This window comes from Sapajus apella, unplaced genomic scaffold (genome assembly GCF_009761245.1).
Source record: "Sapajus apella isolate SASKATOON/1434 unplaced genomic scaffold, GSC_monkey_1.0 scaffold61, whole genome shotgun sequence".
In the NCBI taxonomy this organism is placed as follows: Eukaryota; Metazoa; Chordata; class Mammalia; order Primates; family Cebidae; genus Sapajus; species Sapajus apella.
In genome coordinates, this window is record NW_022437001.1 from 962,066 (window position 1) to 987,701 (window position 25,636).

Here is a 25,636-nt window from a genome sequence, read left to right on the forward strand (position 1 = left end):
TTCCTTCTTTTTTTTTTGAGACAGAGTCTCACTCTGTAGCCCAGGCTAGAGTGCAGCGGTGCAATCTCAGCTCACTGCAACCTCCACCTCCCAGATCCCGGTTCAAGCAATTCTCTTGCCTCAGCCTCCCAAGTAGGCGGGATTACAGGCACCTGCCACTATGCCCACCTAATTTTTGTATTTTTAGTAATGACAGGATTTCACCACTTTGGCCAGGCTGATTTTGAACTCCTGACTTCATGATCTGTCCACCTTGACCTACCAAAGTGCTGGGATTACAGCACCTGGCCAGTTCTCCTTCTTATAAGGAATGTGACTGGTAAGTCACATTAGATTAGGGCTCACTCTAAGGACCTTATTTTAATGTGACGAACTCTGTTAAGGTCCTGTCTCCAAATAAGGTCACATTCTGAGGCACTAGGGGTTAGAACTCCAACATAGCTTTCTTTCTGTGGATGGGGGAGGGAGGGATACAATTCAACCCCTAACACAGGTGCCTCAGTGTCATGCACATTTACATTTGCTGGGAGGATAAGGAGATGTTGGAGTCAGTGGTTTGGTTTCTTTTGCTGGCTTTGGATTGATAGTGATTTAAGGCTTTGGAGTAATGGAAGATAAACTGCTTGTCTCTGCCTACTCTGTGTTGCAGAAGATTGCATTTCCGTGTGAGGCCGGCCCCAGCGTGGCTCTGCAGAGGGCTTTTCCATTACCTTAAGAGCTGGTGGTGATAGACCCCATTAATATTCAGCCCTTTGCCCCCCACCCCCTTGCATTCCCTCAGCCCTCAGCACTTCCCTCTGACCCTCCAAGAGGTAACATCGGGGTTATTGTCCCCAAGAGACCTCTGCAGTTACTTGCCAGGGGAACCCAGTGATGCTAAGCTGAGAGTGTGTGCCAGGAGGGGCGTGGGTGGAGAAGGGAGCTCAGTGTGCAGATCTTCGCCCTCCCCCGTCCAACCCAATATTAGAATCAAGGGGAACTGCGGTGTCTGTTTGCCTCTGCTTGCTTCCCTCCTCCATGCGGATGCCGGGAGAACAAGATTCAATTCCTTGTCAGCTTAGGCTCTAAATTCTCATTTGTTTATTAAGAAATGACTCTGTTTTCTCCAGGGAGCCATCTATGCTGCTCTTCTGGACCCTGTCCATTACTAAAGAAATAAAAGGGGAGAAAGGTCCATTATTTGGCCGCGCGCATGTGTGTGTGTGTGTGTGTGTGTGTGCGTGCGTGCGTGTGTGTGTCTTTCAGATATCTGTATCACCAGAGAGAATGTATTCTTAAGCCTGTCCAGGAAATGTGGTTCTAAGAACAGCCTGCTAATTTGAGCATCTTCGGGGATTCAGGGATGACTGTATGATGAGGCTGTGTGATGTCCACAGACAGTGGCGCCATGGCGGTGGGAAGTGCGGCCTGCACTCGTCTGCCAGGGCTGCCATGACAAAGGACCACAGGCCAGGCCGCTTACCCAACAGAAATGTGTTTTCTCACAGTTCTGGAGGCCAGAAGTCCAAGATCAAGGTGTCAGCAGGTTGATTTGTTCTGAGTCTCTCTCCTGGACTTGCAGATGGCCAAGCTTCTCTGTCTGTCCTCACATGGTCTTCCCAATGCTCACTGATGTGTGTCCCAATTTCCTCTTATAAGGACACCAATTATATTGGATGAGGATCCCGCCAGTAACCTATTTAACCTTTATTAGCTCTATAAGGACCGTGTATCCAAATACTGTCCCCCATTCTCAGGTCTCAGGGGACTGAACCTAGGGAAAGGCACAGTTCAGCTCATAGCAGTGCCTCTGTAGGAGACTCAGTAGGAATTCAAATCTCAGGCTGGACCTTGCTCTGGGTAAGTGACCTTGGGGAAGAGTATCAGTTGGCGTTTTTTTTATGGTTGTTGTTAGCAACAGAAAACAATCCAGGCTCACTGGAGCAATGAGAATTGAATGAGATGATCTGGAGAGATAATGAGGCCATGGAAGGCTGGAGGACAGGAAGTAACCCTACCCCTTGGAGAGGGAAGAGGAAACCCCAGGAACTTCCCTTTGGTGGAACCCTCCCACCAGGGCTTGGTGGCTGAGGTGAGTGAACTCAAGAGTCCCAGAGGACAGCTGTCCTGCCGGGTTCCCCGTTGTGCCAGGACAGGAGGAGGAGGGCTCCAGACCCTTGACCTCAGTGATGGGAGTCAGGGAACAGGGTTCACCTTCTTCCAGGACCACCCAGAGTCAACAGGGGTGATTCCTCAGGAGAAAATCAGCAGCTATCAAAAGGGGAAATGGATGTTGGGAGGCCGAAACAATGACAGATATGTACTGCATAACATTTCCTTGCTTGAAAAAGAAGGGGCTGGATTGGAAGACCTCTATGCTCTCTCCTCATTAAACATTTAGTAAAGCTCTCCCATTACTGCTTTTTTGAGTTCTGTGCCTTTCTTTGTCTGGGGGTGTTGAGGTGTTTCACTAGGGGATGTTTTATTGCCTGCGGTGTCTCCCCTGGCCCTTGGTGTTCCCTGGAGTTCTCCTCAGTGAGGCGAGGGACTCTGTTTGCTCAGGAAGGTCACCGGGCTTAGACTGCTATAAAAAACCAGGGAACATCTTCCTGGTATAGATCAGTTTATTAATGTCTTCTTTGTGATTTGTACCGGTTGTAAATATTATATTCATTATAAATAATAATTCAACCTGCCATTCCTTCTCTGGTTCTCAGTCACCTTGTCTATAAAACAAGATGGTTGAATTAAATGATTATTAAGATCTCTTTCCACACTGGCCCTGTTGGATTCCATGAAAATTAAACCCCTCTGGGTAGACAGTCTATGGGGCTTGACTGTGAGGCATCCCCCAAGAACTTAGAAATGGGAAATACAATTTCCCTCTGAAAGAAAAATTATAAAACCAGCCAGCACCAGATCAAAGAAGGTCTATTTAAAGCCTCCTTATATGGACAGGATGGATTTCAGACCAGAGCGGCCTGGACTGCCAGCAGGAACATCCTGAGGGACAGAAGGGCCTGTCAGAAAGGATGCAGCGTCACAGACTTGGAGAGAAATGACACCAAGCAGGATCGTCAGGATGATTCAAGCTCTGACTGAGACAAGGCTCTGGGCCTCTCCTGGCTGCACCTCTGTTATGGAGAAGATGAGGGGCATCTGGCTATCATGAATGGGTGCCCTAAAGCAAGGACGATAGTCAACATCTTTAGCAATCCACACAGCACAGGCACCACCCAAACAGAAAGGTCTTCAGCTATAGCTGGGGCAGGGACCTAGCTCTCCATTCCAGCTGCATTTAGCTTTTAGCGGCTGGGAGCTGCTATGAGAGGTCCCTGATATGAGAAGGGCAGTGAGTAGGAGCAGACAGGAGGCTCCAGGAAGAAGCTCCTTACCAATTAGCTCGTAAGGATTTTAATATGTTGATAACTTAACATGTTTGAGCTATTCCGTTCATCCCCTTTGATTCTAACTCACCGGGAAATCCCTGGATTGGAATGCAGTTTCCCATATGCTTTGACCTATAGGGAAAGAACAGTCATGACTGGCTTATATAATTGTCAGATAGCTATTTTTCAAGGTAAACAGAGTTTCTGCTTCATCAGTCTCTTAGGAGCCTGGTTACATTGATCAATGTGAATTCACCCCTATGAGAGAAATACACTTTTGGCTTGCTGACAAAGTCAATTGCCTCAATTACAAAAAAAAAAAGATTCCCAAACTTGCCCCCATGGAAGCAAGCCAGTCAGGATTGGAAGCAGCCAGCCAAGCTCTTTTTCAAACTTAGAATCAGTGATCCAAGGGTTCTTTCAGTATTTTTCCACAGGATCTCTGGCTGAATTTCCACAGCATGTGAAAATTCAGCTATAGACAAGACAGCATGATGCAGTGATTTTCTTTTTCTTTTCTTCCCTCTCTCTCTTTTTGCACATTTTATTTTAGTAGCACAACTCTTATTTTCAAAAGGTCTTACAAAGGACCCCAAGCTGCAGATATGCACATCTTCACATCAGGCGTCTCTACTTGGGTGACTGACAGGCGCCTCAAGCACAAGATGTCCAAGGAGCACTCTGGATGCCCTGTACCGCCCCTACCCCCACACCTGCTTCTCCCCAGTGTGCCCTCATCTCTCAGGCCTAAATTCTAAAATCATTCTATTCTCAGGTCATCTCTTATCCTCAAACTCCTGCTTCCCACTACAGAACATATGTAGATTCTCATTCCTTCCAAGCCAGGGCCCACATGGCTGAAACCTTGTTTTCAGCCGCCATTCCTTCTTACCTGGATGACTGCGAGGAACTTGTAATAGGTCTTCACACTTTTATTACTGCTCCCTATACTTCCCTGGATTCGAATGCAGTGTCACATATGCTTCTATCTATAGCGGAAGAGCAGGCATGGCTGGCTTACATAATTGTCAGATGGAGCAACATTTGCTCCATTTAAAATTCCTTTTAGATGTCTAGATTTTAGAATCTCTACTTGTTAATGATAATATAACCATGACCAATGATTACCATTTTAAACATATTATTTCTCTATTTAGTGAATAGAGAAATAATATTCTCTATTTAGTAGATCAGATCATTATTTCCCCCTGTTCAAAGTGCTCCAGCATTTCCCATCACACTTACAGTAAATTGTAAGCTCCTTACCATGGTCTACCAGGCTCTCTGCCATCTGCTTTCCTGGTACCCCATTGGCTGAACCGCCAGCTGCTCTCTCCTTCACTCTTGTGGCTCTAGACACACTGGACTTATTGTTGTTTCTCAAATGTGCCAAGCTTGTTCTCTGCTTTGCATTTGCTGTTTCCTCTGTTTAGAACCTCTGGTGTCCTTGACTTTAAATGGCTCACTTCCTCAATGCCAATCAAGTCTTTACCCAAAGTCTCTGCTTTTGCTCAGAGAGACCTTCCCCTGCCACCTCTTTAAAACAGCCTGCCTCACTCTCACTCTCTAGCTCCTCGGTGAGCCCCTGTCCGGCACACACCACATTTCATAGTGGATGTTGTAGGTGTGCCGCTCAGATCCCCTGGCAGGACCAAGAAACACTCGTTGCCTTAGCTGCTGGGAGTGCTGGCACCAGCAGCTCACACCTGAGACACTTTCCAGACATTGGCCTCTGCCAGAGGAAGCTGCATCACCCACATGTATGCCCACTTCCTGGAGGAACTTGCATCCAATCAATGGCTGGTCACGTGGGAGTGCAAATGCCCAGTCCTCTGATCTCCATTAGGACAACACTGCTTATTGTCCCAAGCTGCAAAGCTCCCCAGTAGGAAGGCTGATGCTTCTGTTCAGCTTTTCCGTCTGTCCATACTGCATCCCGCGCCATTTACATGTGTTGCTCCTGAGATCACTCCCCAAAAAACTTCCTGCAAATCTCGTCAGAGTCTACTTCCTGCAGAACCTGACCCATGGGCCTCTACCCCAAATTAGGAGTTTATAACTTCCTTGTTTATTTCCTGTCTCCCCAACTAAGACTTAGGTTCTGTTGCAGCAAGGAAATGTCTGTCTTAGTCTCCTGTCTATCCTGGTCCAGATGCCTAGCACAGTGCCTGGAATACATGGAAGTTCAATAAGTATTGAATGAATAAATGAATACACCCCCCAATCTATATAATAGATATAGGGAAACTATTACCTATAGGGCCCTCCTCCCTCTGCCACTCCTCTACCTACCACTGGAGAAGTACCCAGGGCACCTCAGCGGCACCTTAGGGCAGAGTCGATTTTAGAATCAGGAAAGCAAGATTCATAGCAGCTTCCATCACTAGCAAGCCCTTCCCAGTATCTCCTTGAGTCAGCACTGGGCCTTGCAGGCCCTTTAGCTTGTTCATCTGTGACAATGGGCCCCACACTCTGCTCCTGGAAAAGCAGCTGGGAGATTGGAAAAGCTAGTTGAATTGGTTCATTTCCCTGAAGCCAGTGATAAATCCTAGGGGTCTGAAGAAGGGTCTAGGGGATCTAATGCCCCAGTGAGATCCGGGGTGGGAAAATTGACCTCAGACTCTGAACCTCAAATCAAGAGTGGATAATTTTTACTACAGAGCCTGGAAGGGAGACTGCTTGGGACCTGCCGTAGGGTGACTCCTGCTGGCCCCTGGGGAGCCAAGTCTTATTCCAGTAGAATGTCCAGGGAGCCGTGTGCCCTGGTGACAACTCACTTTCTCCTGCACCTTTAGAGTAACTCTCCTTGATTTTCAGGATTGGAATTCCCTGGAATGTTCAATGTATCATCATTTCCAGGACATAAAGAATGTTTCTGGGTCAAGAAAGTGCCAGAGGTGGTTCAATGCACATCTTCGTTACCTAATTGTTTCTTCCTGGTCTCTTCCCCAATTGCTTCCACATCTGATAGATTTTCTCTGCTTTCATACGTGTTTTTGACAGAGACGGGAGCAAGGCTATCCATGTGCTTTAGATCTCCTGACTTTTCTTTTTTTTTTTTTTTTTTTTTTAGATGGAGTCTTGCTCTGTTGCTCAGACTGGAGTGCAGTGGCATGATCTCGGCTCACTGCAACCTCCACCTCCCTGGGTCTAGCAATTCCCCTGCCTCAGCCTCCCAAGTAGCTGGGATTACAGGCACATGCCACCATGCCTGGCTAATATTTTTTGTATTTTTAGTAGAGACAGGGTTTCCCCATATTGGTCTGGCTAGCCTCGAACTCTTGACCTCAGGCAATCTGCCCCCCTTGGCCTCCCAAAGTGCTGGGATTACAGGCGTGAGCCACCACACCTGGCCCTGACTTCTCTTTTGAGCATGGGAAGTTGGAGTTAGATAATGCAGGGAGAGCTTCTCCCCGCAAACCGGGGAGAGAGATGTGACTGGGAATGCCTGCAGAGGATGGTGACCCTCTGTCCTCAAAGTGTGTGAGACAAGCTCTGTTCTCACCGGCCTCTCGGCAAGAGGCCGTCCATTAGATACCTCGCATCTGGGTAGACAGCCAGCAGCAGCCGTGAGAGGAGCTGCAGCTTGGATTTCACTTCCTCCAGCAGGCAGCCAGGACAAATGCTGCTACTCATTCTCCAGGAGGTTCCAGGATGATCCAGCCATTGTTCCTCCTCCACAGCAGAAGGACAATTACCCAGAGTGGACCCAGCAAATGTCTAACAGGCTCTGAGACAGTCTGGACACATCCATAGTGGTCATTGGACGGCTCATTACACACTCTCAGAGGAGACTGGTCTCGGGTCCCTAAGCAGGTTGAACTGATATTGGCAGTGGCCCGGGAGGCAGGAACATCCATGAAGGACACAGAGGCAAGAGGGGGCTGAGGCAAGAGGAGGAATGCACATCTAAGGTCTGGAGCCAGCCAGAGAAGATACATCTCCTCCTCAGCACCGCTGAGGCCACACAGCCGGCCTTGTAGGGAGATACCTCTTAGAACCTCTGAGACACACATCGCTGGCTTGAGTATAAATGTGCTGGAGCACCTGTCATAGAAATCGGTGAGCAAACATCCTCCTAGAAAAGCAGATAATGCCTCATCTCTGCCATGGCTAAATTGATTCTCATCACTATTCTAAATAATAAAACCATTTTACTAGCACATAATGTCCTCATCAGGGTATGAGACAGGCCCCAGGCTCTATTCTTGGCCCTGACACTGATTTGGTTGAGTGACTTAGTAATCTAGGCAAGAGCTGCCTCACTTTTTTTTTTTTAATTAAAAATTATTTTAGGCCAGACACAGTGGCTCACGCCTATAATCCCAACATTTTTGGAGGCTGAGGTGGGAGAGTTGCTTAAGGCCAGGAGCTTGAGAACAGCCTAGGCAACACACTGAGACCCCATCTCTACAGAACAAAATAAAAATAAAAAATAAAACAGCCAGGCATGGCGGTGCACCAGTAGTCCCAGGTACTTGGGAGGCTGAGATGTCAGGATCACTTAAGCTAATTCACACTCCCACCAACAGTGTAAAAGTGTTCCTATTTCTCCACATCCTCTCCAGCATCTGTTGTCTCCAGATTTTTTAATGATCGCCATTCTAACTGGTGTGAGAGGATATCCCAATGTAGTTTTGATTTGCATTTCTCTAATGACCAGTGATGGTGAGCACTTTTTCATATATTTGTTGGCCTCATATATGTCTTCTTTTGAAAAGTGTCTATTCATGTCCTTTGCCCACTTTTGAATGGGTTTTTTTGTTTTTTTCTTGTAAATCTGTTTTAGTTCTTTGTAGATTCTGGATATTAGCCCTTTGTCAGATGGATAGATTGCAAAATTTTTTTCCCATTCGGTTGGTTACTGGTTCACTCTAATGATTTTTGTTGTTGCTGTTGTTGTACAGAAGCTCTGGAGTTTAATTAGATTCCATTTGTCTATTTTGGCTTTTGTTGCCAATGCTTTTGGTGTTTTAGTCATGAAGTCCTTATCTGTGCCTATGTCCTGAATGGTTTTGCCTAGGCTTTCTTCTAGGGTTTTTATGGTGTTAGGTTATATGTTTAAGTCTTTAATACATCTGGAGTTAATTTTAGTGTAAGGTGTCAAGAATGGGTCCAGTTTCAGCTTTCTGCACATGGCTAGCCAGTTTTGCCAACACCATTTATTAAACAGGGAATCCTTTCCCCATTGCTTGTTTTTGTCAGGTTTGTCAAAAATCAGATGGTTGTAGATGTGTGGTGTTGCCTCCAAGGCCTCTGTTCTGTTCCATTGGTCTATATCTCCATTTTGGTACCAGTACCATGCTGTTTTGATTACTGTAGCCTGGTAGTATAGTTTGAAGTCAGGTAGCATGATGCCTCCAGCTTTGTTCTTTTTGCTTAGGATTGTCTTGGCTATATGGGCTCTCTATTGGTTCCATATGAAGTTTAAGGTGGTTTTTTCCAGTTCTGTGAAGAGGGTCATGGGTAGTTTGATGGGAATAGCATTGAATCTATAAATTGCTTTGGGCAATATGGCCATTTTCACAATATTGATTCTTCCTAACCGTGAGCATGGAATGTTTTTCCATCTGTTTGTGTCTTCTCTTATTTCCTTGAGCAGTGGTTTGTAGTTCTCCTTGAAGAAGTCCTTTACATTCCTTGTTAGTTGTATTCCTAGGTTTTTTATTCTCTTTGTAGCAACTGCGAATGGCAGCTCGTTCTTGATTTGGTTCTCTTTTAATCTGTTATTGGTGTATAGGAATGCTTGTAATTTCTGCACATTGATTTTGTATCCTGAGACTTTGCTGATGCTGCTTATCAGTTTTAGGAGATTTTGGGCTGAGACGATGGGGTCTTTTAAATATGCAATCATGTCATCTGCAAATAGAGACAATTTGACTTCCTCCTTTCCTAACTGAATACCCTTTATTTCTTTTTCTTGCCTGATTGCTCTAGCTAGAACTTCCAATACTATATTGAATAGGAATGGTGAGAGAGGGAATCCTTGTCTAGTGTCAGTTTTCAAAGGGACAGCTTCCAGTTTTTGCCTATTCCGTATGATATTGGCTGTGGATTTGTTGTAAATAGCTTTTATTATTTTGAGATACATTCCATCGATACCTAGTTTATTGAGAGTTTTTAGCATAAAGGGCTGTTGAATTTTGTCTAAGACCTTCTCTGTATCTATTGAGATAATCATGTGGTTTTTGTCTTTGGTTCTGTTTATGTGGTGGATTACGTTTATAGACTTGCGAATGTTAAACTAGCCTTGCATTCCCTGGATGAAGTCTACTTGATCATGGTGGATAAGCTTTTTGGTGTGCTGTTGCAATTGGCTTGCCAGTATCTTATTGAAGATTTTTGCATCTATGTCCATCATGGATATTGGCCTGAAGTTTTTTTTTTTTTTTTAATAATAAATCTCTATATAAAATCCTTCTAGCCAGAATACCTGGCGGTGCTCCTGTCCCCTGACTGGTCCCTGCTGAATGCACATGGTCATGAAACTGACCCAATTTTCCAACAAGCTGGATGCCCATAGAAGCGGAGCTTTAGCAACTTACATTTGTACAATGAGGCTCACCTGCTGCTCTGGACCAACTCCTCTCCCTAGCCCCTCCTGTTTTCCTTTCCAGCTATGTAAACCCCTAACTTTAGTCATGGGGGAGGGACAGAGTTGAGGCTTGGCTCCTGTCTCTCTGGCTGAAGTTGCCCAAATAAAAAGCATTCTTTCCTGGAAATATTCATAGTCTCAGTGATCAGCTTTCTGTGTGGTGAGCAATGGGATCCAGACTGAACCCCTGGCATTTGGTCACAGCCACCGGCTGAGCCAGTATGGAGCTAGGGTGAACATACATGTGGCCTCTGATGCTGGCCTACTCCTTCCATAGCCCTTGCTGTACCCACTGTGCTCCCGGGTGATGTCTGTCTGGCAGCAGATCAGTGGAGAGGGTGTTACCTCTGATCACCAAGCTCCCTAAGAAGGCCCGGCTCACCTTCAGTCATGAGAGACAAGGAAGACAGGGTCCACCTCCAACTCCCCAGGGAGAGGGACATTTGTTGCTAAAAAAGTGACATCAATCTGCATTGGCACCCTTGCCTGCCCACAGCCCTTCTGAGGGCAGTGGGTGGCAGGCCCTCCCGAACCTACCCTACGGCCATCTCCCTTCTTCTTTCCTGCAGATGGAACTTAGGATTGGGTCAGGCAGAAGTCTCTTGGTCTTGGGCAAAGTAGGCCCTTCCCCCAAGCACAGAGGATGAATCATGACTGGTCTTAGCCAGCCGTGATTATCTCCCTTCATTTTGCCAATAGTTAGGCATGTGACTCAAGTATGGCCAGCGAGGAGAGAGGAGAGAGACAGCAAGAGAAATCTACCGGGGTTTCCCTTTGGTGAAGTGGTAGTTGCTATGTCCCTCCTTCCTTCTAGCCTGGAGCTCTAGCAACCGTTTTGGGACCATGAGATACTACCAAGGATGGAAAGTCAACAGCCAAGGGTGGCAAAGGAAAGAATGAGAAAAAGCCAGGATTCCTCATGGCACTCCACAGTCCTGGACTCCTCTGCTGCTTGCAACCAAAAGCATTCCCGTGTGCTACAAAATAAGCATTCCTAGCAAACACGGCCCCACTGTGTCAGCCCTCATACCTGCTGCTCTAGGCTGCACCCCAGAAAAGGCAGCCCCATCCTGGCAGCTGTGGCTGCTGGTTTGCTCTGCAGTGGCGTCTCCTAGCCCTCCACACATGGACTGTGTGTTCTGAGGCTGGGCTCCAGCACAGCCCTCGGAGCAGGAGGATGTATAAATAAAAGGCCTTGTGTTTTATAGGCTAGTCAATATTTATTCAGCCCCAACAGAGCAGTGGACTGGAAGGAACAGAGAGACTATAAAATGTCTTCTGTACTGAAGCCTGAAATCAGGCAGAGGAAAGGGGTTTCTCGGTGCTCTCCCTGCAGAACAAGTTCTCAGCACTGAAGAGCTTCGGAGGCTTCCTCTTTGAAGGAAAGGGCCTGGAGCAGTCTGATAAATGAGGACAGAGACGAAGCCAGGGCTGTGGAGGCAGGAACGGCTGAGCTCTCAATGCAGCTCTCACAGGTGGACATGGTGGCCGATCTCCAGTGTGAACGATCTGTACCAGAGCAGGAGACCCTGTCCCTTGTCTTTAGAGGCCACTCCTCTCTTTCCTTAGAATATCTCCTGGGAAGCCCATACTTTTAAGGACATCAATAGGGGGGTCTTTAAAAAGCCCTCGGGAGGGGAGTTTGTGTGTGTTTGATGGTAGGCACATCCCCACAGGAATTTTGGGTCCTCCCTGCCCCTCAGTTTTCCTGCCATGTGACATTCCCATGTTCTGTTGACTTTGCTACTCCCTGCCCTCATCTGGGCTGCTGCAGTTTCCCTCCTCTCTCCCTCTCCCTCTGTCTCCCTCTTACCCAGTGTCTTAGTCTGTTCAGGTTGCTATAACCAAATACCTTAAACTGAGTGCTCATAAACAACAGAAATGTATTGTTCACAGTTCTGGAAGCTGGGAAATCCAAGCTCAAGACACCAGTTGATTCCGTCTGGTGAAGGCTCTCTTCCTCACACAGGCACCTTCCCCTGTATCCTCACATAGTAGACGGGGTGAGCTACCTGTCTGCGGACTCTTTGGTATGGGCACTAATCCATTCTTGAGGGTGCCACTCCTAGGAGGTAATAATGGCCTTGTTACCTCCTAGATGTCCTGCCTCATAATACTATTGCATTGGAGATTAGGATTCAATATGAATTTGGGGGGACACAAACACACAGATTATGGGACCCAGCCTTTACACAGATATCTGATATTTTCTTTGGGTGGATTAGAGGAGCCTCTCCTCTACACAGTGCTTTCACAGCTCCCCCTGGATGACTGAATCAGGCTCCAAGTCTGTTGCCAGGTATTCAGAGCCTTCCTCTCTCTGCCCTCAAGCATCCAGCCTGACCTTGATTTCTCCCTTGCATACACCCTATGCGCACCACAGAAGCAATCATGCCTCTCCCAGCCTGCTCCTCAGCCTCTTCTCCATCCCTTTTCTTAGACTGCTTTCTCTTCACTACTGGTAAGAACCTAACCAAGTCCATCAGGGCTCGGCTTAACTACCTTCCTCCTTTTTCTTCAATGTCTGCTTTTCTCACTGGAAGAATGCTTCCTTCCATTGTGAATAATTTATCATTGTGAATAATTTATACCCATTGCACTACAATCACTAAAATTTTCAGCTTCATGTATTTCTTCCCCCTTTCTCTTACATAATGGATCAGTGGATTTCAACTGGGTGATTCCCACCTCTACCACAGGGCATACTGGGCAGTCTCTGGAGGCATTCTTGGTTGTCACACTACGGTGATGCTACTGATGAGTAGAACAAGGGATGCTGCTGTAAACTCCCTGCAATGCCCGGGACATCTCCGCACAGCAAGGAAGCATCCAGCCCAAAATGTCAACAAAGCCAAGTTGGGAAATTCTGTATTAGATTATAAGCTTCCTGGAGGCAGAAACCACACTCCCATTCTTTTTATTCTCCGTAGTACACAGCTTGAAATAGAATGCTATTTGATTATTTAAAATGAATGACTGTAAATGTTTAATATGCATTTATATATCTTGTTTTGAACCTGTAGGTAGAGGCATACTGCTCAAAGAGTGGTGTCTCACCCATGTTACCCACATAATCCTTCCATTGTCTAACACGTGTAGTATCTCTGAGGGCTGATAGATGGGTAACCCTTCATCATTGATATTCTCTAAGGCACCCTCTGCTTTGCTAGACCCCATAAAGCAAAGTCCCAGCTCATATTCTCTCAGCTCCTTATAGAAATTCCTTCACTAAGCTGTGCTTTAGTATATTAAGTCTTCTGTCTTTACAGAGGGTCCATAAAAGCAGCGCTCTGTTAAACAGTGTTTCGGACCCTTTTGTGGAACTTTCTTTAGCAGTATTTCGTGCACTCACTGCACTGGAAGGTGACCTTAATGTGGCCCCCTTCTTTTACAAATGAGAGTAAGAAAGTAAGTCTCTCTGTGTCACTCAGTGTCCTTTATCCAAAGACCTACATGATGAATTCCTACCTAAGTTTCCTACCAGGAAAACATTTTGTCTCTGTCGATGAATATGTATGCTTTACATTGTTAGAAAACAAAACTCTGTGCAATCCAATATGCTTCTCTTTTTGGCTTAGCTGTCAGAAAAGTTAGAACCAAATTAAATGCCCAAGTGCTAGAATCTGCTCCACTCAGGTGTCTAAAACCATCTATTTCTTTTGCGTTCTTCAGCAAGAGTGTTATCCTTAAATGCCTTCTCTTGCACTGTATTTTAATCTTTAAGCCGCCTCAAGTCTTTTGGAAGTAAGTAGGATACAAATCTTAACTTAAAAAAAATATAACAAAAAACTTCTGAATGTTATTCCAAGCCGTCTTCTGTTGTTGAGTGTGAAATGCTTGGGCTATGGAGTGGAGGCAGCCTGGATGGGCCTTCTGGCTTGCTCACCTCTCATCTCTATAACCTTGGGCTTGTTACTTAACATCTCTTGAAATCATAGTAGCGACATCATAGCCTTGTTGAAAGGATCAAATAAGAAATGATACATCAGTGGAAGCACCTTTCTGTGCCTGCCAGGTGCTTAATACATACATTTCCTGTTTCAATGTCCAGCCTTGTTTATGAAGCGCACCGTTTGGTATTTATTCTGAGTAGTCTAAGCATCAGTCACTTTTGGGTAGTATGAACAAGTTTGCACTTTCACATAGATTCTTGGCTGGGCGCAGCAGCTCACACCTGTAACCTCAGCACTTTGGGAGGCCGAGGCAGGAGGACTGCTTGAGCCAGGAGTTCAAGACCAGCCTGGGAAACAAAGTGAGGCCCCATCTCTACAAAAAATTGTTTTTAAATTAGGGTGCATACCTGTAGTCCCAGCTACTGGGGGACTGAGGTGGGAAGATCACTGGAGCCCAGGGAGGGCTGCAGTGAGCCAAGATCATGCCACTGTACTTCAGCCTAGGTGACAAAGCGAGACCCTGTCTCCCCCGCCGAAAATTTTTAATGTAAAAACAAAAAAACATAGATTCTTATATTTCTCATTAACCTTCCCATTAAAGGTCATATAACTGATATAAAGTTACCACTCTCTGTTCCGATGATTTTAACGATGAAGGTAAGTTATGTAAACAATAGCACAACACTCCACTTTGTGGAAATGGAACCGGGGTCCTTTGATTGGCTGTTGTGGTTGCTGTTTTCACAGCTTGGCACTGTTTCTGTTTCTGCCACTTAGGCTTATGGTTGGCATTGAGATTTCATATTATAAATATAGGGAATATGGCCAAAAAAGGCTACTTGCTTTTCTTTTCGCCTTAAGATGGGATGAATTTAGAAACAAAAGAGGAATATAGAACATTCTGCATGTCTTGATCATTAAATGGTTTCCCGTTTGTTTACAAAGCCCAGGACCTTGGAATAAGTAAAATTAACAGAACACTACCTTTATAAAACAATCTTGAGTTTCTAGAGTGGCTTAATTCTCATAATTCCTTGTGAGGGAGTCAGTGAAGAAACTGGGGTTCAGAGAGAGATCAGGGCATGTGCCAGGCCCATAGCTGCTGGCTGTCACACCTGCTTCTCCAGGTCTAGCTCCAGTCCTCATCAGACCTTACCCCTCCTGTGGAACTCTAGTCCCAGGCTCCCTAAGTTACTAAAAGGCTCCAACCCCAGGACAGTTCCTTTCTTTACTGAGTTCAGAGGGGGGAGTGGGGATTAAAGTTAATAAACCTTCCAGAGCTGTGCTGTCCAATAAACACTAGCCACATGTGGCTCTTTAATTTAAATTTTTGTTAATTAAGATAAAATAAAATTTAAAAACCCAGTCTGTCAGTTGCACTAGGCACATTTCAAATGCTCAGCAGCCACGCACGGCTGAGTGGTAATCATATTGGACAGCCCCAGCGTAGACTGTTTCCATCATTGCAGAAAGCGCTACGGTGCTATTCTAGAACCATTTCCTACCTGCGTGGGGGTGGAGGCAAAATAGACATCATTGCATGTCAAGTGCTTCTTGCATCCCTGAAGAGATGAAAAGACGAGGGGTTTTGCTGTTGGGGCCCTTGGCAGTGGCTCACATCAGGCCTATCTTTTTTGTTGCCCACACATTTTGCACTCAAAGCTTCTCACACAGTTACAGAGAGCTAGTTAGTACAGGCAGCGACCAGCCCTTGGAGCACTTGGCAACCATCAGTGTGCTTGTGCATTTAGGGGAGTGATTTAGTCACATTTGGAAAGGTGGGAGCAATCTTAAATACCTTATGGAGAGCCGGGTGTGGTGGCTCACTTTGGAAGGCTGAGGCAGGTGGATCACGAGGTCAGGAGTTCAAGACCAGCCTGGGTAACATGGCGAAATGCCATCTCTACTAAAAATACAAAAATTAGCTGGGTGTGGTGGGACACGCCTGTAATCCCAGCTACTCAGGAGGCTGAGGCAGGAGAATCACTTGAACCCAGGAGGCAGAGGTTGCGGTGAGCCGAGATCACACCACTGCACTCCAGCCTGGATGACAGAGCAGACTTCGTCTCAGAAAAAAAATACCTTAGGGAAATATTGCAGTTAAAGATTCTACTTTCTTAAACAGAATCCCCCTTCTTACATGGCCATGGCAAGAGGTTCAGTATCTACCCCTAAACAGGAAGGGCAAGGGATCATTAGGTTTCTGAAAGACCAAACCTGGTTTCCATTTGCCCCTTTGTATATTGATTTAGAGAAATTAAAGCATCCCTGATATGCTATTTAGATGCTTATGTGCTTTCTACCTTCCATGTAGAAACCAGGGAGGTTTCTACATGATATATCTTGGTTCATAAAAATAAACAAGCAAAATGCATTAACTCTAGTGTCTCCTGTGTCTCTGAATCCAGAGAGTCTCCTAGCTGACCTTGACTTTTCTTAATTCTCTGCTTCTCTGGAGGATTTGGCTCGGGGACAGATCCCTCGCTGTAGCACCCGCATGGTGCCTTTGAAGCTCAGAGCAATCTTTTTTTCTGGTCCCAAAATAGTGCCTCTGAGATTACCCCTGATACCCAGGCTGTCATTATCCTAGGTTTCTGGCTCTGCCTTCCCTTTATTCAGATAATGTCTGGCACACTGAATGTTGTGGCTTTCTTTTGCCCCTGACTTCCCACTTCTCCCCATGAACTTTGTTAATAATAATAAGCACCATCACCACCCATTGGGCGCTTATTCTGTGCCAGAAACAGTAGTGAGTGCTTCACTAGAATTAATCTCTCCACCTCCACCACCACCACCTTGCTACAAGCTGCCTTCATCTTTCACCTGGACCATGGCAGAAGCTTCCTGACAGGCTTCCTTTCTTTTGTCCTTGTTGCCTTCAGTCTTCTCTCAACAGAGCACTAGAAAGATAGTGTTAAAATGTGAGTTCGATCGTGTTCTTTCCCACCGTCCCAGCATTCTCTCTTTTGACTCAGAGTAAAATTCAAAGTCTTTGCAATGGCCTACAATACCCTAACCTATCTGCCTCTGCACCTGCAGACGTTGTCCTGACCCCACCTCCTACCATTTGCTCGCTTCTTGCTCTGATCCAACCACACTAGCCTCGGGGCCTTTGCACTTGTGTTCTCTCTGCCAGATATCCCCATGGCTTGCTCCTTAGCCTCCTTCAAGTCTTTCTTTACTCTGAGATCTCTTTCTCAATGAGAAATTCCCACACACACACACACACATCACCCACGCTCACTATTTATCTTCACAGCACTTTTCACCATTAACATGTCATATACTTTACTTATTTGTTTATTGCCAGCCTCTTCCAACGAAGACTCCAAGCTCCATACGTATAGAATTTTGGTCTGTTTTGTTTATTGATATATTCCCAGCACCTAGCATAGTGCCTGGCACATAATGTGCTCAATATGTTTTTTTTTTTTAATAAGTGAATGAATTCTCATATATTCTTAGATTTCAGCTAATTCCTGTTGTATAGGTGGGGAAACTGAAGCTGAAGGTTAAGCAATTTGCCTGAGATCACACAGCCGGTTCCTCGGACCTCAGGGCTGCATGCTTCTCCCCAGCACATATTCCCCGCACGACACTGACCTGCTGCGTGCCCCTCCAGCCACCGCTCTGTGCATGCTCCACAGTCTATTCGTCCTTCCAGTAGAAGACTTCAGAGTGTGCCAACCTCCACAAAAGCAAGTCCAGCAAATTCCTGAGATACTAGGCTACCGTCAGGCAGAACTTCTGAAAATGGCAGCATCTCCTTCCCATCTGGGCCAGAAAAGCTCAAAAAGTACAGACTTTCCAAAGACCCTGGTGCAAGCCCATTATCATCACAGGTAGGTTGATAAGGTAAGATACTTTCCTGCCAGACAGAACTGGGCAAAAACAAGCTAAATCTTCTATTTTGATCTAGAATGGGGGAATGAAGATGACAGGAAATAAAGACTGGACGTTAAATATGTTCTTCTGTTAGGATCAGAAGGTTAAATTCTAATTGTGATTAGAGATGTGGGAAGGAAGAAACGTGTTATAAATATTAGTTAATGAACAGACATAATGAAAAATAAACTTTTATTCAAGAATGAGTTTGGAACCATTGATACTCATTTTTAAGGCTATTTAAAAAAATGTGATTAAATATACATAGCATTGGCTAGGTGCAGTGGCTCATGCCTATAATCCCAGCATTTTGGGAGGCTGAGATAGGCGGATCACTTGAGGTCAGGAGTTCAAGAACAACCTGGCCAACATGGTAAAACCTCTTCTCTACTAAAAATACAAAAATCAGCCGAGTGTGGTAGCACACACTTTCAATCCTAGCTATTTGGGAGGCTGAGGCAGGAGAATCACTTGAACTTGGTAGGCGGAGGTTGCAGTGAGCTGAAATTGTGCCATTGCACTCCAGCTGGGCAACAGAGGGAGACTCCATCCCCCAAAAAATTATATGTACAAAATAAAATGTATATATAATAAAATCTATGTGTATGTATATGTATATATATATATATATAAAATAAAATGTACCATCTTAACCATGTTTAAGTGTATAGTTTGGTAGTGTGAAGTATTTACATTGCTGTGCAATTGATTTCCAGAACTTTCTTCAACTTGCAAAACTAAACTCTATGCCCATTAAGCAACTCCCCATTTTTCCACCCCTGACAACATCCGTTCTAGTTTCCGTTTCTCTGCATTTGACCACTCTAGATACCTTGCCTATGCAGACATTTGTCTTTTGTGACTGGCTCATCTCAGCATAATGGCCTTGAGCATCATGCAAGCTGTGGCACGGGGACTCTTTGAAACCAGCTTTTGTGTATGCTTCATTTTATTGGGCAGGGTGTAAAGTTCAGAGGCTATTTTTAGATATGTTTATTTTCTCGTATTTCGTCTGCATTTATGGTATGTAAAAAATAAGGCTTTGTTTATAACCATCCTTTCAAACAGAGAGGCTTGCCACGGAACAATGCTCTTCTATTTAATTATACCTTTTCCTTTAGAAGAAAATCATTTATTAAAACAATTAATCATCAATACATAGAGAACAGCACTTATTATGTAAGACACACAATACAACTCGTGTTTTAGAGCAGTGGTCGTCAAACTGCCTCCAGGAATCCTGAGTCCTCAGAGATGTGTCAGGGGCCGCCTGAGGAAGGGTCTCATGGTGGGGGATGAATTCCAACCTTGACCTCTCCTCACAGCTTGAATCAGAGCAGTTCCAGTTAATAGATCTTATATTGTGGGTCTTGCATGATATTTTATTTGAGTAAAAAAGTGCCGTGGTGCCATGGTTTCTGTTTCTATGCATTTGACCACTCTAGATACCTTGCATATGCAGGTATCTAGTCATTAGTCAGGAGTTGGAGAACAACCTGGCTTACATGGTAAAACCTCTTCTCTACTAAAATGCAAAAATCACCCGGGTGTGGTGGCACACCCTTGTAATCATAGCTACTTGGGAGGCGGAGGCAGCAGAATCACTTGCTTGTCCACCAACAGTTTTGGTTCTTCCCCTTCCAGGCACGTGGCAGTGGTATCCTTGCGGGCCTCTAAAGCTTGGGCGGAGCCATGTGCCGATAGCACATCTCTCTGGTTTGGAACATTTAATTGCCAGTGCAGGACCCTCCAGATCACCCCACCCCTCTCTTTTTCGTCTTGCTGTGTTTACTGGCCTCACTTCAGGTAGTGGCCATTTGTCAGCCTGGGTCCCAGGATGAGGGTGACATACAAGGATGGCACAGCATAGAGTGTTCAGACACACTTACATATTCAGCATGAGTTAGAATAATCCCTTTTTGTTTTAACCTACTGAGATTAGGGGTTGATACCTCACTGCCATATAATCCAGCCTATTGTGACTAATACACACAGCTTTTAAAACGTGTGTGAAACCATATTGGAGATGTATGAATGTTTCTGTGGTTTTGGGTGCCTCTTCCCTAATCTTCAACCTTGCTTAATTCAGTCTTGTTTTCCGTGGTCTTAGGTTGGACTCGGATTTATTTATCTATTCCTCCTCTTACGTGCCTACCTCCCATGTTTGACTGGGACTCTTAGAAATTTCTGGAGTTTCAAAGGATAGTTAATATGCATAGCTTTTCCACAGCTGTACATTTAAACTTTTCCCAGGAGAGGAATCTCTTGATTGCCACAGGTTTTCTCATTCAGCAAATGCTCTGAGTAATCCTTCTTCCCAACCCTGTACTCCCACCTTGACTGGTATACTTGAGGAAACCGATTACATTTCCATTCTCCCCCAGCCTCATGGCTGAGCCAGAGCTGGGAGAGACAGAGAGACAGAGAGAGACAGAAAGGGGAGAAAGAACCAGGGGGAGGAGTGAGAAGAAGGAGAGGAGAAACTTTGTTTGGCTGCTGAGTTATGTTCCTGGTCTTTTTTTGTAGTGATGGGCTTCTTTCTAAGTGTTTACCAAAGTCCTGCTACAAAGAAACAAACAAGCAAACATGATGAGCTTGTTAAAAAATGCAGGTTACTATTCAGCACCACTGTGAATATCCAGTGACTATTCAGGTGATTTCCATATACGCTAGAGTTTGACAAACACTGCTGTCATCACTCTGGGTTCCCTCTTTGATCATGGAGCAACAAAACCATTCTTTCCCTTTGTAATATTGAGTGAGACCTTGTTTTTTTCAGCCTAGACTCAGTATCCAAATTACTTTCCGCTAAAAAAATTTACAGTTACTTAATTCTCAGCCTGCTTCAGAATTTACCTTTTCTTATATGTAAGCAGAGTATATAAATATTTAGAAATATAAAGTGAAATGTTTGCATTTTGTACGCTTATCCTTTATATTCATTAGACAGTTACATTCTTACTTTGAAGACAAAAAAACCCACAAACACCTCAATAACTGATTGTGATAAAGTCAGGTGAGGGTAGGGAACCTGGTCCTGGGCCCCAGGATTGTCAGTGAAGCAAGTCAGTGGCAATTGACATGGATCATCAATCACGTGTCCAAAACTTGACATGCATTATCTCATGTAAGCCTTGGAACTGACTGCCCCTTGTGGGAGGAATTGTCTTTACACAGAAAAGATCTGTGCTCAGAGATGTAAAGTAACTTGTCCAAAGCCACAGAGCCAGTAAGTATCAGTGCCTGACTTACACCCCAAGACGACTGGTCTTCAAAATCCACATTCTCCGCACCAAGGTGTACTGCCTCTGTGAGGGACTATCTGAGACAGACAAGGAGGAGAACTAGAATGGTGGAGGGAAAATTCCAGCAGAATGAGACAATGTCCCAAGGAGCAGCTCCACCAAACCAAATCATACTTAATTTGCAAGACTGACAGCAGTTTATATGAAAAACTTGGAAAGACTGTACTGCAAGCCAGCGTCTCCTCTGAAGATTTGCCTGGTCAGGGGAAAAAAAAAGCCACATTCAATATAGATGTTCTTTCATTTGGTCAAAGTAGGTCAGAGGAATTGGGCAGAGTGATAGGTGGTTCTTTATCAGGAGTCGTGTTTGACTGAGGAAATTAAACTATGATGGAAAGAACACAATGAAGCCACAGTGTTGGTGTCACCTGGGTAATATCAGGACTCTATTGAGGCAAGGGTATTTACAGTTTCTTTATGAAATGTCATCAGGACGGGTTGGCCAACAGAGACTGTCTTAGAAATAACTGCCTACATGCAAAAAATTCTATATGCAGCTGCATTTCTAATTCTATTCCTGCCGGAGTGGGATGGGAAGAAAATAAGCTAGGAGGGTACATTCTCTTGTTCACCGTCATCTTAGACAGAAGGTGCACATTCAGGTTTATTCTCCTGTTACCCACTGGAAAGCTCCCTGGTCTTTTCATAGCACGTGCCGGCTCCATGTGCCCCCACGACATCATTTTTGTTAATGCGATTGGCCTTGAATGACACAGGTTCAAACTCTACCAGCCCACTGAAATGCTAACTGTTTTCAATAAAAGTTACACTAATGTGCCTGCCTGTCCTGCCTCTCCTCCCACCTCCTCCACCTCTTCCGCCTCTGCCACCCCGAGACAGCAGGAACAACCCTTCCTCTTCCCCTCCTCAGCCCTCCCAACAATGATAAGACCTTTATGATGATCCACTTCTGTATCGTGAATAGTAAATACATTTTCTCTTGTGATTTTCTTAGTAGTTTTCTTTCTCTAGCTTACTTTAAGGAAAGAATACAATATATGACAGATATAATACCTAAAAATATGTATTAATTGACTGTTTATGTTATGGGTAAAGCTTCTAGTCAGCAGCAGGCTATTAGTACTTAAGTTTTGGGGGAGTCAAAAGTTACATCTGGATTTTCTCTCTTTTTTATTTTGAGACAGAGTCTGGCTGGTGCCATCTCAGCTCACTGCAACCTCTGCCTCCCAGGTTCAAGCGATTCTCCTGCCTCAGCCTCCCGAGTAGCTGGGATTATAGGTGTGCACAACTACACCCAGCTAATTTTTGTATTTTTGGTAGAGACAGGGTCTCACCATGTTGGTCAGTATGGTCTCGAACTCCTGACCTCGTGATCCAAAGTGCTGGGATTACAAGTGTAAACCTGGATTTTCAACTGCATTGGGGGTCGGCTCCACAATCTCCATATTATTCAAGGGTCAACTCTTCCTTTCTTTGGATTTTAATTTAGTCGAGTATAAAGTTCTCTTCTATCTCTATATCCTTTTCAGCAATGGCATGCTCTGGGGACATAATAAATGCTTATTAAACATGATGTTTCTCTGTTGTGAGTTTTCTGTACTTATGATGAATTGTCATTGGAGGAGAAATGCTCTGCAGTAATATGTGTCAACTTTTTAATAAAAACTGTTATATTGAGTGTCTGCAAAGAGCTATTCCAGTGTAAGTTATTAGGATACCACAGCATTAATTTTTAGGAATTGATGTATACTTATGTCGAGTGACTTAAGAGTACCTGAGCTCCTGGAGCAGGTTGAATTGTAACGTAGACATTTTGCTACTTTGCATGCAGGGGTGCTTCTCCATTAGCTTCAAAAGCTTCTCATGGTGTGGTTGCTTTGCTGATTGAGTCATGTAGATCACTCAAATTCCTTGTGATGGTTTACACTTTAATCGTTCTCTCACGGTAATATAATGGTAATTGGTGTCGTTTAATCTACTGTGCTGTTTAATGCCCTGAGACTTCTGGGAATTTCACACAACCCATCAAACATTAACCTACACTATTTATTTACTCCATGACAGAAAAATCTCCCTTTTCCTCAGGCATCCCAGCTTTTCAAGAAGCTGGCCGATGTGAAATTCATCCTATTGGGTATGTCCCAAACTGGAGAGAGGTTTCATGTGTCCCAATTCTGAGCTTCATGGCTTTTTCACTTTTCCCAAGGGAGTTAATTTTTTAGTCACTGAGTTAATTTACTCATGGGTTTTCTTTTCTTTTCTTTTTTTTTTTGAGACAGAGTCTCTCTCTGTTGCCCAGGCTGGAGTGCAATGGCACGATGTTGGCTTACTGCAACCGCCATCCCCCGGATTCAAGCGATTCTCCTGCCTCAGCCTCCCGAGTTTTTCTTTACTGCTGTGATTTCTCATTTTCCCTCACCTCAGACTCTAGTACTGTTTAAGGGCTGAGATGAGCCATGCACAGAGATAAGGTGGCATTCTTCCCTAAATTAGGGTACATTCTCTTGTTCACCGTCATCATAGACAAAAGGTGCACATTCAGGTTTATTCTCCTGTTACCCACTGGAAAGCTCCCTGGGTACTTTTCATAGCACATGCTGGCTCCATGTGCCTCCACAAGCAGCCTCACATATAATTTTGTTAATGCAATTGGCCTTGAACAACACAGATTTGAACTCCACAAGCCCACTGAAATGCTAATTGTTTTCAGTAAAATTACACCCAATGTGCCTATCTCTCCTTCCTCGCCTTCCACTGGGTCCCACTCCCAGGACTCCACTCTGGGTTCACAAATGATCTTTTTTTTTTTTTTTTTTTTTTGAGACAGAGTCTCACGCTGTCGCCAGGCTGGAGTGCAGTGGTGCAATCTCGGCTCTCTGCAACCACTGCCTCCACGTTCAAGTGATTCTTCTGCCTTAGCCTCCCGAGTAGCTGGGACTACAGGCCCCCACCAGCATGCCCAGCTAATTTTTGTGTTTTTAGTAGAGACAGGGGTTTCACCACGTTGTCCTGGATGGTCTCTATCTTTTGACCTCGTGATCTGCCTGCCTTGACCTACCAAAGTGCTACGATTATAGGCATTAGCCACCACGTCCAGCTACACAAATGATTTTTTAACCCAATGCTTAGAATTTGCCCACAAAACCAACTTAAGGAGCACCTATGGATAATGGACTGAGAGGCTTCTCAGCTCTGATCTGTTCCTAAGCTGGTTACCCTTGAACCCGCCTGCCTCCCTAAGCCCCCACCGCTCTTGCAGTACAAAAATGTCAGTGCAGCATCTCATGGAAACCAATATTGTACGGTATCACCCTCCCATGGAAATAAATGACCCTAGCAGAATGGGAGAATAAACTCACCAAGAACATAAATAACCATTATGGGCATCTCTGCATGACTGCAAGGTATTGGATCCAGAATCTGACAAAACATTAGAAAGATTTGTAAGTGGTTGTGGCTGTAGATGTGGGAATCAGCAAACCATATATCCCCAGCATTTTCAAATTTATTTTATTTTTGTCAAAATGGCACACTTAACCTTGATCTTTGCTTTCTTGAATAACAAAGAAACAAGATCCCAATGGGAATCTGTACTATCCAGGCGCAGATAGAATGCTAGAGGGGCTGCGGTGGATCCAGGTCCTGCAGGATTATTGCCTTCAAAGGTACCCCCTTTGGATGGGAATATGGGAGAAAAGGGGAAAGAAGGGAAAATACTTTGGCAGGCCTGGCTCTCGGAGACTGTGCGGAACTTCAGGGGGAAGGAAAAGCAAATTGGAAAACCAGTAGCCTTAGACGTGGGAGTCGGGACAGGGCAAAGTCCAGCTGTATTCGTTCGTTTTCACACTGCTAATAAATGTAGATCTGAGACTGGGTAATTTATAAAGGAAAGAGGTTTAATGGACTCACAGTTCCACGTGGCTGGGGAGGCTTCACAATCATGGTGGAAGGTGAAAGGCATGCCTCACATGGTGGCAGACGAGAAGAGAAAAAATAAAGTGAAAGGAGTTTCCCCTTATAAAACCATCAGGTCTCATGAGACCTAGTCACCACCACAAGAACAGTATGGAAGAGACCACCCCCATGATTCAGGTATCTCCCACTGGGTCCTTCCCACAACACTTGGGAATTATGAGAACCACAATTCAAGATGAGATTTGAGTGAGGACACAGCCAAACCATATCACCAGCTTTCTCTCAGTCAGAGACCGAGTATTTCTGACATAGGTTAATCACATTATTTCCTTTTATTTTGTTCCATTCCAGTGTACCTTTTGTTTCCCCTGATCATAAACATCAACCAAGGTTGGCCAGTCTCCTGTGCACCTGCCCCATTTCTTCTTCCTACAACTATAGCAGAGCCTCCGAGTGGACCATGGCTGTCTTTCCCCCTGAGCCCACACACGGTCTCAGCACATTTTTTTCACATGCACTCCAGTGACTGATCCTTAGCAGAAACTAGATTTCAGGATGAAACTCATCATCACTCTGAGTAGGCCCAAGAGAGATAATGTCTCATGACCACAGTTTCTCTCTAGCTCACCACACGTAGCAGATGCTCAAAAACTATTTGGTGAGTGAATGAGAGACACGACAAGTAATAGAAGCATAGTAAGTTAATCTGGAAAC

At 44.8% G+C, this 25,636-nt stretch overlaps 1 long non-coding RNA gene across 1 annotated transcript; it reads right to left on the reverse strand.

The window, feature by feature from the left end:
* Positions 1 to 1,193: 1,193 nt before the first annotated feature.
* LOC116529067 lies at positions 1,194 to 5,034 on the reverse strand. Its single transcript, XR_004259365.1, has 3 exons — positions 4,635 to 5,034; positions 4,261 to 4,357; positions 1,194 to 2,250 (listed from the first exon to the last, which is right to left on the reverse strand). It is a non-coding gene; the product is annotated as an uncharacterized LOC116529067 (long non-coding RNA).
* Between the last annotated feature and the right edge of the window lie 20,602 nt (positions 5,035 to 25,636).